Source organism: Saccoglossus kowalevskii, chromosome 21 (assembly GCF_978046115.1).
Source record: "Saccoglossus kowalevskii chromosome 21, keSacKowa6.1, whole genome shotgun sequence".
NCBI classification, from domain to species: domain Eukaryota; kingdom Metazoa; phylum Hemichordata; class Enteropneusta; family Harrimaniidae; genus Saccoglossus; species Saccoglossus kowalevskii.
The window spans coordinates 2,680,740-2,696,318 of record NC_140661.1 but is presented as its reverse complement, the minus strand read 5'-3'; positions in this window follow the sequence as shown (position 1 = coordinate 2,696,318).

The window sequence follows — 15,579 nt, the reverse complement described above, 5'->3', positions numbered from 1 at the left end:
ATACATGCACGGTGACAATGTAGTATGTAACTGACATATGTCAATACCTGTGTATGGCGTACAACGTGTAATACATGCACGGTGATAATGTAGTATGTAACTGACATATGTCAATACCTGTGTATGGCGTAGAACGTGTAATACATGCACGGTGATAATGTAGTATGTAACTGACATATGTCAATACCTGTGTATGGCGTACAACGTGTAATACATGCACGGTGATAGTGTAGTGCGTAACTGACATATGTCAATACCTGTGTATGGCGTACAACGTGTAATACATGCACGGTGATAGTGTAGTGCGTAACTGACATATGTCAATACCTGTGTATGGCGTACAACGTGTAATACATGCACGGTGACAATGTAGTATGTAACTGACATATGTCAATACCTGTGTATGGCGTACAACGTGTAATACATGCACGGTGATAGTGTAGTGCGTAAGTGACATATGTCAATACCTGTGTATGGCGTACAACGTGTAATACATGCACGGTGATAGTGTAGTGCGTAAGTGACATATGTCAATACCTGTGTATGGCGTAGAACGTGTAATACATGCACGATGATAGTGTAGTATGTAACTGACATATGTCAATACCTGTGTATGGCGTACAACGTGTAATACATGCACGGTGATAGTGTAGTGCGTAACTGACATATGTCAATACCTGTGTATGGCGTACAACGTGTAATACATGCACGGTGATAGTGTAGTGCGTAACTGACATATGTCAATACCTGTGTATGGCGTACAACGTGTAATACATGCACGGTGATAGTGTAGTGCGTAAGTGACATATGTCAATACCTGTGTATGGCGTAGAACGTGTAATACATGCACGATGATAGTGTAGTATGTAACTGACATATGTCAATACCTGTGTATGGCGTACAACGTGTAATACATGCACGGTGATAGTGTAGTGCGTAACTGACATATGTCAATACCTTTGTATGGCGTACAACGTGTAATACATGCACGGTGATAGTGTAGTGCGTAAGTGACATATGTCAATACCTGTGTATGGCGTAGAACGTGTAATACATGCACGGTGATAGTGTAGTATGTAACTGACATATGTCAATACTAGTGTAAGGCGTAGAACGTGTAATACATGCACGGTGAAAATGTAGTATGTAAGTGACATATGTCAATATTTGTGTATGGCGTAGAACGTGTAATACATGCATGGTGATAGTGTAGTATATAACTGACATATGTCAATACCTGGGTATGCCATAGTTCGTGTAATAGATGCACGGCGATAGTGTAGTATGTAACTGACATATGTCAATATCTGGGCATGGCGTAGAACGTGTAATACATGCACGGTGATAATGTAGTATGTAACTGACATATGTCAATACCTGTGTATGGCGTACAACGTGTAATACATGCACGGTGATAGTGTAGTGTGTAACTGACATATGTCAATACCTGTGTATGGCGTAGAACGTGTAATACATGCACGATGATAGTGTAGTATGTAACTGACATATGTCAATACCTGTGTATGGCGTAGAACATGTAATACATGCACGGTGATTGTGTAGTATGTAACTAACATATGCCAATACCTGTGTATTGCGTAGAATGTGGAATACATGCATGGTGATAGTATAGTATGTAACTGACATATGTCAATACCTGTGTATGGCGTAGAACGTGTAATACATGCACGGCGATAGTGTAGTGTGTAACTGACATATGTCAATACCTGTGTGTGGCGTAGAACGTGTAATACATCCACGGTGATAATGTAGTATGTAACTGACATATGTCAATACCTGTGTATGGCGTAGAACGTGTAATACATGCACGGTGATAGTGTAGCATGTAACTGACATATGTCAATAACTGTGTATGGCGTAGAACGTGTAATACATGCACGGTGATAGTGTAGTATGTAACTGACATATGTCAATACCTGTGTATGGCGTAGAACGTGTAATACATGCACAGTGATAGTTAGTATGTAACTGACATATGTCAATACTTGTGTATGGCATGGAACGTGTAATACATGCACGGTGATAGTGTAGTATGTAACTGACATATGTCAATACCTGTGTGTGGCGTAGAAGGTGTAATACATGCACGGTGATAGTATAGTATGTAACTGACATATGCCAATACCTGTGTATGGCATAGAACGTGTAATACATACACGGTGATAATGTAGTATGTAACTGACGTATGTCAATGCCTGTGTATGGCGTAGAACGTGTAATACATGCACAGTGATAGTGTAGTATGTAACTGACATATGTCAATATCTGTGTATGGCGTAGAAAGTGTAATACATGCACGGTGATAGTATAGTATGTAACTGACATGTGTCAATATCTGTGTATGGCGTAGAACGTGTAATACATGCACGGTGATAGTGTAGTGTGTAACTGACATATGTCAATACCTGTGTATGGCGTAGAACGTGTAATACATGCACGGTGATAATGTAGTATGTAACTGACATATGTCAATACCTGTGTATGGAGTAGAACGTGTAATACATGCACGGTGATAGTGTAGTATGTAACTGACATATGTCAATACTAGTGTAAGGCGTAGAACGTGTAATACATGCACGGTGAAAATGTAGTATGTAAGTGACATATGTCAATATTTGTGTATGGCGTAGAACGTGTAATACATGCATGGTGATAGTGTAGTATATAACTGACATATGTCAATACCTGTGTATGGCGTAGAACGTGTAATACATGCACAGTGATAGTTAGTATGTAACTGACATATGTCAATACTTGTGTATGGCATGGAACGTGTAATACATGCACGGTGATAGTGTAGTATGTAACTGACATATGTCAATACCTGTGTGTGGCGTAGAAGGTGTAATACATGCACGGTGATAGTATAGTATGTAACTGACATATGCCAATACCTGTGTATGGCATAGAACGTGTAATACATACACGGTGATAATGTAGTATGTAACTGACGTATGTCAATGCCTGTGTATGGCGTAGAACGTGTAATACATGCACAGTGATAGTGTAGTATGTAACTGACATATGTCAATACCTGTGTATGGCGTAGAAAGTGTAATACATGCACGGTGATAGTATAGTATGTAACTGACATGTGTCAATATCTGTGTATGGCGTAGAACGTGTAATACATGCACGGTGATAGTGTAGTGTGTAACTGACATATGTCAATACCTGTGTATGGCGTAGAACGTGTAATACATGCACGGTGATAATGTAGTATGTAACTGACATATGTCAATACCTGTGTATGGCTTAGAACGTGTAATACATACACGGTGATAGTGTAGCATGTAACTGACATATGTCAATAACTGTGTATGGCGTAGAACGTGTAATACATGCACGGTGATAGTGTAGTATGTAACTGACATATGTCAATACCTGTGTATGGCGTAGAACGTGTAATACATGCACAGTGATAGTTAGTATGTAACTGACATATGTCAATACTTGTGTATGGCATGGAACATGTAATACATGCACGGTGATAGTGTAGTATGTAACTGACATATGTCAATACATGTGTGTGGCGTAGAAGGTGTAATACATGCACGGTGATAGTGTAGTATGTAACTGACATATGCCAATACCTGTGTATGGCATAGAACGTGTAATACATACACGGTGGTAATGTAGTATATAACTGACGTATGTCAATGCCTGTGTGTGGCGTAGAAGGTGTAATACATGCACGGTGATAGTATAGTATGTAACTGACATATGCCATTACCTGTGTATGGCGTAGAACGTGTAATACATGCACGGTGATAGTATAGTATGTAACTGACATATGTCAATACCTGTGTATGGCGTAGAACGTGCAATACATGCACGGTGGTAATGTAGTATGTAACTGACATATGTCGATACCTGTGCGTGGCGTAGAAGGTGTAATACATGCACGGTGATAGTGTAGTATGTAACTGACATATGTCAATACCTGTGTATGGCGTATAACGTGTAATATATGCACGGTGATGATGTGGTATGTAACTGACATATGTCAATAACTGGGCATGGCGTAGAACGTCTAATATATGCACGGCTATAGTGTAATATGTAACTAACATATGTCAATGCATGTGTATGGGGTAGAACGTGTAATACATGCACGGTGATAGTGTAGTAAGTAACTGACATATGTCATTACTTGTGTATGGCGTAGAACGTGTAATACATGCACGGTGATAGTGTAGTATGTAACTGACATATGTCAATACTAGTGTAAGGCGTAGAACGTGTAATACATGCACGGTGAAAATGTAGTATGTAAGTGACATATGTCAATATTTGTGTATGGCGTAGAACGTGTAATACATGCACTGTGATAATGTAATATGTAACTGACACATGACAATACTTGTGTATGGCGTAGAACGTGTAATACATTCACGATGATAGTGTAGTATGTAACTAACATATGTCAATACCTGTGTATGGCGTAGAACGTGCAATACATGCACGGTGATAGTATAGTATGTAACTAACATATGTCAATACCTGTGTATGGCGTAGAACGTGCAATACATGCACGGTGATAGTATAGTATGTAACTAACATATGTCAATACCTGTGTATGGCGTAGAACGTGTAGTACATGGACGGTGATAATGTAGTAAGTAACTAACATATGTCAATACCTGTGTATGGCGTAGAACGTGTAATACATGCACGGTGATAATGTAGTATGTAACTGACATATGTCAATACCGGTGTATGGCATAGAACGTGTAATACATGCACGGTGATAGTGTAGAATGTAACTGACATATGTCAATTACTGGGTACGGCGTATAACGTGTAATACATGCACGGTGATAATGTAGTATGTAACTGACATATGTCAATGCCTGTGTATGGCGTTGAACGTGTAATACATGCACAGTGATAGTGTAGTATGTAACTGACATATGACAATAACTGTGTATGGCGTAGAACGTGTAATACATGCACGGTGATAATGCAGTATGTAACTGACATATGTCAATACCTGTGTATGGCGTAGAACGTGTAATACATACACGGTGATAGTGTAGCATGTAACTGACATATGTCAATAACTGTGTATGGCATAGAACGTGTAATACACGCACGGTGATAGTGTAGTATGTAACTGACATATGTCAATACCTGTGTATGGCGCAGAACGTGTAATACATGCACAGTGATAGTGTAGTATGTAACTGACATATGTCAATACCTGTGTATGGCGTAGAACGTGTAATACATGCACGGTGATAGTGTAGTATGTAACTGACATATGTCAATACCTGTGTATGGCGTAGAACGTGTAATACATGCACGGTGATAGTGTAGTATGTAACTGACAATTGTCAATACTTGTGTATAGCATGGAACGTTTAATACATGCACGGTGATAATGTAGTATGTAACTGACATATGTCAATGCCTGTGTATGGCGTTGAACGTGTAATACATGCACAGTGATAGTGTAGTATGTAACTGACATATGTCAATACCTGTGTATGGCGTAGAACGTGTAATACATGCACGGTGATAGTGTAGTATGTAACTGACATATGTCAATACTTGTGTAAGGCGTAGAACGTGTAATACATGCACGGTGATAATGTAGTATGTAAGTGACATATGTCCATAACTGTGTATGGCGTAGAACGTGCAATACATGCACTGTGATAATGTAATATGTAATTGACACATGTCAATACTTGTGTATGGCGTAGAACGTGTAATACATTCACGGTGATAGTGTAGTATGTAACTAACATATGTCAATACCTGTGTATGGCGTAGAACGTGTAATACATTCACGGTGATAGTATAGTATGTAACTAACATATGTCAATACCTGTGTATGGCGTAGAACGTGCAATACATGCACGGTGATAGTATAGTATGTAACTAACATATGTCAATACCTGTGTATGGCGTAGAACGTATAGTACATGCACGGTGATAGTGTAGTAAGTAACTAACATATGTCAATACCTGTGTATGGCGTAGAACGTGTAATACATGCACGGTGATAATGTAGTATGTAACTGACATATGTCAATACCCGTGTATGGCATAGAACGTGTAATACATGCATGGTGATAGTGTAGTATGTAACTAACATATGTCAATACCTGGGCATGGCGTAGAACGTGTAATACATGCACGGTGATAGTGTAGAATGTAACTGACATATGTCAATTACTGGGTACGGCGTAGAACGTGTAATACATGCACGGTGATAATGTAGTATGTAACAGACATATGTCAATGCCTGTGTATGGCGTAGAACGTGTAATACATGCACAGTGATAGTGTAGTATGTAACTGACATATGTCAATAACTGTGTATGGCGTAGAACGTGTAATACATGCACGGTGATAATGCAGTATGTAACTGACATATGTCAATACCTGTATATGGCGTAGAACGTGTAATACATACACGGTGATAGTGGAGTGTGTAACTGACATATGCCAATACCTGTGTATGGCGTAGAACGTGTAATACATGCACGGTGATAATGTAGTATGTAACTGACATATGTCAATACCTGTGTATGGCGTAGAACGTGCAATACATGCACGGTGATAATGTAGAATGTAACTGACATATGTCAATACCTGTGTATGGCGTAGAACGTGTAATACATGCACGGTGATAGTGTAGTATGTAACTGACATATGTCAATACCTGTGTATGGCGTAGAACATGTAATACATGCACGGTGATTGTGTAGTATGTAACTAACATATGTCAATACCTGTGCATGGCGTAGAATGTGGAATACATGCATGGTGACAGTATAGTATGTAACTGACATATGTCAATACCTGTGTATGGCGTAGAACGTGTAATACATGCACGGTGATAGTGTAGTGTGTAACTGACATATGTCAATACCTGTGTGTGGCGTAGAACGTGTAATACATCCACGGTGATAATGTAGTATATAACTGACATATGTCAATACCTGTGTATGGCGTGGAACGTGTAATATATGCACGGTGATAGTGTAGCATGTAACTGACATATGTCAATAACTGTGTATGGCGTAGAACGTGTAATACACGCACGGTGATAGTGTAGTATGTAACTGACATATGTCAATACTGTGTGTGGCGTAGAAGGTGTAATACATGCACGGTGATAGTATAGTATGTAACTGACATATGCCAATACCTGTGTATGGCGTAGAACGTGTAATACATGCACGGTGATAATGTAGTATGTAACTGACATATGTCAATACTGTGTGTGGCGTAGAAGGTGTAATACATGCACGGTGATAGTATAGTATGTAACTGACATATGCCAATACCTGTGTATGGCGTAGAACGTGTAATACATGCACGGTGATAATGTAGTATGTAACTGACATATGTCAATGCCTGTGTATGGCGTAGAAAGTGTAATACATGCACAGTGATAGTGTAGTATGTAACTGACATATGTCAATACCTGTGTATGGCGTTGAATGTGCAATACATGCACGGTGATAGTATAGTATGTAACTGACATATGTCAATACCTGTGTATGGCGTAGAACGTGTAATACATGCACGGTGATAGTGTAGTGTGTAACTGACATATGTCAATACCTGTGTATGGCGTAGAACGTGTAATACATGCACGGTGATAATGCAGTATGTAACTGACATATGTCAATACCTGTGTATGGCGTAGAACGTGTAATACATACACGGTGATAGTGTAGCATGTAACTGACATATGTCAATAACTGTGTATGGCGTAGAACGTGTAATACACGCACGGTGATAGTGTAGTATGTAACTGACATATGTCAATACCTGTGTATGGCGTTGAACGTGTAATACATGCACGGTGATAGTGTAGTATGTAACTGACAATTGTCAATACTTGTGCATGGCATGGAACGTTTAATACATGCACGATGATAGTGTAGTATGTAATTGACATATGTCAATACCTGTGTATTGCATAGAAAGTGTAATACATGCGCGGTGATAGTGGAGTGTGTAACTGACATATGCCAATATCTGTGTATGGCGTAGAACGTGTAATACATGCACAGTGATAATGTAGTATGTAACTGACATATGTCAATACCTGTGAGTGGCGTAGAAGGTGTAATACATGCACGGTGATAGTATAGTATGTAACTGACACATGTCAATACCTGTGTATGGCGTAGAACGTGTAATACATGCACGGTGATAGTATAGTATGTAACTGACATATGTCAATACCTGTGTATGGCGTAGAACGTGCAATACATGCACGGTGATAATGTAGTATGTAACTGACATATGTCAATACCTGTGTATGGCGTAGAACGTGTAATACATACACGGTGATAGTGTAGCATGTAACTGACATATGTCAATAACTGTGTATGGCGTAGAACGTGTAATACACGCACGGTGATAGTGTAGTATGTAACTGACATATGTCAATACCTGTGGATGGCGTTGAACGTGTAATACATGCACGGTGATAGTGTAGTATGTAACTGACAATTGTCAATACTTGTGCATGGCATGGAACGTTTAATACATGCACGATGATAGTGTAGTATGTAATTGACATATGTCAATACCTGTGTATTGCATAGAAAGTGTAATACATGCGCGGTGATAGTGGAGTGTGTAACTGACATATGCCAATACCTGTGTATGGCGTAGAACGTGTAATACATGCACAGTGATAATGTAGTATGTAACTGACATATGTCAATACCTGTGAGTGGCGTAGAAGGTGTAATACATGCACGGTGATAGTATAGTATGTAACTGACACATGTCAATACCTGTGTATGGCGTAGAACGTGTAATACATGCACGGTGATAGTATAGTATGTAACTGACATATGTCAATACCTGTGTATGGCGTAGAACGTGCAATACATGCACGGTGATAATGTAGTATGTAACTGACATATGTCGATACCTGTGCGTGGCGTAGAAGGTGTAATACATGCACGGTGATAGTGTAGTATGTAACTGATATATGTCAATACCAGTGTATGGCGTAGAACGTGTAATATATGCACGGTGATGATGTGGTATGTAACTGACATATGTCAATAACTGGGCATGGCGTAGAACGTCTAATATATGCACGGCGATAGTGTAATATGTAACTAACATATGTCAATACATGTGTATGGGGTAGAACGTGCAATACATGCACGGTGATAGTGTAGTATGTAACTGACATATGTCAATACTTGTGTATGGCGTAGAACGTGTAATACATGCAGGGTGATAGTGTAGTATGTAACTGACATATGTCAATACCTATGTATGGCGTAGAACGTGTAATACTTGCACGGTGATAGTGTAGTGTGTAACTGACACATGCCAATACCTGTGTATGGCATAGAACGTGTAATACATGCACGGTGATAATGTAGTATGTAAGCGACATATGTCAATACTTGTGTATGGCGTAGAACGTGTAATACATGCATGGTGATAGTGTAGTATATAACTGACATATGTCAATACCTGGGTATGGTATAGATCGTGTAATACATGCACGTTGATAGTGTAGTATGTAACTGACATATGTCCATACCTGTGTATGGCGTAGAACGTGCAATACATGCACGGTGATAATGTAGTATGTAACTGACATATGTCAATACTTGTGTATGGCGTAGAACGTGTAATACATGCACGGTGATAGTATAGTATGTAACTAACATATGTGAATACCTGTGTATGGCGTAGAACGTGTAATACATGCACGGTGATAGTGTAGTATGTAACTAACATATGTCAATACATGTGTATGGCGTAGAACGTGTAATACATGCACGGTGATAATGTAGTATGTAACTGACATATATCAATGCCGGTGTATGGCACAGAACGTGTAATACATGCATGGTGATAGTGTAGTATGTAACTAACATATGTCAATACCTGGGCATGGCGTAGAACGTGTAATACATGCACGGTGATAGTGTAGAATGTAACTGACATATGTCAATTACTGGGTACGGCGTAGAACGTGTAATACATGCACGGTGATAATGTAGTATGTAATTGACATATGTCAATACTTGTGTATGGCGTAGAAAGTGTAATACATGCACGGTGATAGTGTAGAATGTAACTAACATATGTCAATACCTGTGTATGGCGTAGAACGTGTAATACATGCACGGTGATAGTATAGTATGTAACTGACACATGCCAATACCTGTGTATGGCATAGAACGTGTAATACATGCACGGTGATAATGTAGTATGTAAGTGACATATGTCAATACCTGTGTATGGCGTAGAAAGTGTAATATAAGCACGGTGATAGTGTAGTATGTAACTGCATATGTCAATACCTGCGTATGGCGTAGAACGTGTAATACATGCACGGTGATAATATAGTATGTAACTGACATATGTCAATACCTGTGTATGGCGTAGAATGTGTAATACATGCATGGTGATAGTGTAGTATGTAACTGGCATATGTCAGTACCTGTGTATGGCATAGAACGTGCAGTGCAGGCACGGTTATAATGTAGTATGTAGCTGACATATGTCAATACCGGTGTATGGCGTAGAACGTGTAATACATGCACGGTGATAGTGTAGTATGTAACTGGCATATGTCATTACCTGGGTATGGCGTAGAACGTGTAATACATGCAGAGTGATAGTGTAGTATGTAACTGACATATGACAATACCTGTGTATGGCGTAGAACGTGTAATACATGCACGATGATATTGTAGTATGTAACTGACATATGTCAATACCTGGGTATGGCGTAGAATGTGTGATACATGAACGGTGATAGTGTAGTTTATAACTGACATGTGTCAATACCTGTGTATGGCGTAGAAAATGTAATACATGCACGGTAATAATGTAGTATGTAACTGACATATGTCAATACCTGTGTATGGCGTAGAACGTGTAATACATGCACGGTGATAGTGTAGTAAGTAATTGACATATGTCAATACCTGTGTATGGCAAAGAAAGTGTAATACATGCACGGTGATAGTGTAGTGTGTAACTGACATATGTCAATACCTGTGTATGGCGGAGAACATGTAATACATGCACGGTGATAATGTAGTATGTAACTGATATATGTCAATACCTCAGTATGGCGTAGAACATGTAATACATGCACGGTGATTGTGTAGTGTGTAACTGACATATGTCAATACCCGTGTATGTCGTAAAACGTGTAATACATGCACTGTGATAATGTAGTATGTAACTGACATATGTCAATACCTGTGTACGGCATAGAACGTGTAATACATGCACGGTGATAGTATAGTATGTAACTAACATATGTCAATAACTGTGTATGGCGTAGAACGTGTAATACATGCACGGTGATAATGTAGTATGTAACTGACAAATGTCGATACCTGTGTATGACGTAGAACGTGTAATACATGCACGGTGATAGTGTAGTATGTAACTGACATATGTCAATACCTGTGTATGGCGTAGAACGTGTAATACATGCACGGTGATAGTGTAGTATGTAACTAACATATGTCAATACCTGTGTATGGCGTAGTACGTGTAATACATGCACGGTGATAGTATAGTATGTAACTGACATGTGTCAATACTTGGGTATGGCATAGAACCTGTAATACATGCACGCTGATAATGTAGTATGTAACTGACATATGTCAATACCAGTGTTTGGCGTGAAACGTGTAATACATGCATGGTGATAATGTAGTATGTAAGTGACATATGTCAATACTTGTGTATGGCGTAGAACGTGTAATACATGCATGGTGATAGTGTAGTATATAACTGACATATGTCAATATCATGCTATGGCATAGAACGTGTAATACATTCATGGCGATAGTGTAGTATGTAACTGACATATGTCAATACCTGGGTATGGCATAGATCTTGTAATACATTCATGGTAATAGTGAAGTATGTAACTGACATATGTCAATACCTGTGTATGGCGTAGAACGTGTAATACATGCACGGTGATAGTGTAGTATGTAACTGACATATGTCAATACCTGTGTATGGCGTAGAACGTGTAATACATGCACGGTGATAGTGTAGTATGTAACTAACGTATGTCAATACCTGTGTTTGGCGTAAAACGTGTAATACATGCACGGTGATAATGTAGTATGTAAGTGACATATGTCAATACTTGTGTATGACGTAGAACGTGTAATACATGCATGGTGATAGTGTAGTATATAACTGACATATGTCAATACCTTGCTATGGCATAGAACGTGTAATACATGCATGGCGATAGTGTAGTATGTAACTGACATATGTCAATACCTGTGTATGGCGTAGAACGTGTAATACATGCACGGTGATAGTGTAGTATGTAACTAACGTATGTCAATACCTGTGTTTGGCGTAAAACGTGTAATACATGCACGGTGATAATGTAGTATGTAAGTGACATATGTCAATACTTGTGTATGACGTAGAACGTGTAATACATGCATGGTGATAGTGTAGTATATAACTGACATATGCCAATACCTGTGTATGGCGTAGAACGTGTAATACATGCACAGTGATAATGTAGTATGTAACTGACATATGTCAATACCTGTGAGTGGCGTAGAAGGTGTAATACATGCACGGTGATAGTATAGTATGTAACTGACACATGTCAATACCTGTGTATGGCGTAGAACGTGTAATACATGCACGGTGATAGTATAGTATGTAACTGACATATGTCAATACCTGTGTATGGCGTAGAACGTGCAATACATGCACGGTGATAATGTAGTATGTAACTGACATATGTCGATACCTGTGCGTGGCGTAGAAGGTGTAATACATGCACGGTGATAGTGTAGTATGTAACTGATATATGTCAATACCAGTGTATGGCGTAGAACGTGTAATATATGCACGGTGATGATGTGGTATGTAACTGACATATGTCAATAACTGGGCATGGCGTAGAACGTCTAATATATGCACGGCGATAGTGTAATATGTAACTAACATATGTCAATACATGTGTATGGGGTAGAACGTGCAATACATGCACGGTGATAGTGTAGTATGTAACTGACATATGTCAATACTTGTGTATGGCGTAGAACGTGTAATACATGCAGGGTGATAGTGTAGTATGTAACTGACATATGTCAATACCTATGTATGGCGTAGAACGTGTAATACTTGCACGGTGATAGTGTAGTGTGTAACTGACACATGCCAATACCTGTGTATGGCATAGAACGTGTAATACATGCACGGTGATAATGTAGTATGTAAGCGACATATGTCAATACTTGTGTATGGCGTAGAACGTGTAATACATGCATGGTGATAGTGTAGTATATAACTGACATATGTCAATACCTGGGTATGGTATAGATCGTGTAATACATGCACGTTGATAGTGTAGTATGTAACTGACATATGTCCATACCTGTGTATGGCGTAGAACGTGCAATACATGCACGGTGATAATGTAGTATGTAACTGACATATGTCAATACTTGTGTATGGCGTAGAACGTGTAATACATGCACGGTGATAGTATAGTATGTAACTAACATATGTGAATACCTGTGTATGGCGTAGAACGTGTAATACATGCACGGTGATAGTGTAGTATGTAACTAACATATGTCAATACATGTGTATGGCGTAGAACGTGTAATACATGCACGGTGATAATGTAGTATGTAACTGACATATATCAATGCCGGTGTATGGCACAGAACGTGTAATACATGCATGGTGATAGTGTAGTATGTAACTAACATATGTCAATACCTGGGCATGGCGTAGAACGTGTAATACATGCACGGTGATAGTGTAGAATGTAACTGACATATGTCAATTACTGGGTACGGCGTAGAACGTGTAATACATGCACGGTGATAATGTAGTATGTAATTGACATATGTCAATACTTGTGTATGGCGTAGAAAGTGTAATACATGCACGGTGATAGTGTAGAATGTAACTAACATATGTCAATACCTGTGTATGGCGTAGAACGTGTAATACATGCACGGTGATAGTATAGTATGTAACTGACACATGCCAATACCTGTGTATGGCATAGAACGTGTAATACATGCACGGTGATAATGTAGTATGTAAGTGACATATGTCAATACCTGTGTATGGCGTAGAAAGTGTAATATAAGCACGGTGATAGTGTAGTATGTAACTGCATATGTCAATACCTGCGTATGGCGTAGAACGTGTAATACATGCACGGTGATAATATAGTATGTAACTGACATATGTCAATACCTGTGTATGGCGTAGAATGTGTAATACATGCATGGTGATAGTGTAGTATGTAACTGGCATATGTCAGTACCTGTGTATGGCATAGAACGTGCAGTGCAGGCACGGTTATAATGTAGTATGTAGCTGACATATGTCAATACCGGTGTATGGCGTAGAACGTGTAATACATGCACGGTGATAGTGTAGTATGTAACTGGCATATGTCATTACCTGGGTATGGCGTAGAACGTGTAATACATGCAGAGTGATAGTGTAGTATGTAACTGACATATGACAATACCTGTGTATGGCGTAGAACGTGTAATACATGCACGATGATATTGTAGTATGTAACTGACATATGTCAATACCTGGGTATGGCGTAGAATGTGTGATACATGAACGGTGATAGTGTAGTTTATAACTGACATGTGTCAATACCTGTGTATGGCGTAGAAAATGTAATACATGCACGGTAATAATGTAGTATGTAACTGACATATGTCAATACCTGTGTATGGCGTAGAACGTGTAATACATGCACGGTGATAGTGTAGTAAGTAATTGACATATGTCAATACCTGTGTATGGCATAGAAAGTGTAATACATGCACGGTGATAGTGTAGTGTGTAACTGACATATGTCAATACCTGTGTATGGCGGAGAACATGTAATACATGCACGGTGATAATGTAGTATGTAACTGATATATGTCAATACCTCAGTATGGCGTAGAACATGTAATACATGCACGGTGATTGTGTAGTGTGTAACTGACATATGTCAATACCCGTGTATGTCGTAAAACGTGTAATACATGCACTGTGATAATGTAGTATGTAACTGACATATGTCAATACCTGTGTACGGCATAGAACGTGTAATACATGCACGGTGATAGTATAGTATGTAACTAACATATGTCAATAACTGTGTATGGCGTAGAACGTGTAATACATGCACGGTGATAATGTAGTATGTAACTGACAAATGTCGATACCTGTGTATGACGTAGAACGTGTAATACATGCACGGTGATAGTGTAGTATGTAACTGACATATGTCAATACCTGTGTATGGCGTAGAACGTGTAATACATGCACGGTGATAGTGTAGTATGTAACTAACATATGTCAATACCTGTGTATGGCGTAGTACGTGTAATACATGCACGGTGATAGTATAGTATGTAACTGACATGTGTCAATACTTGGGTATGGCATAGAACCTGTAATACATGCACGCTGATAATGTAGTATGTAACTGACATATGTCAATACCAGTGTTTGGCGTGAAACGTGTAATACATGCATGGTGATAATGTAGTATGTAAGTGACATATGTCAATA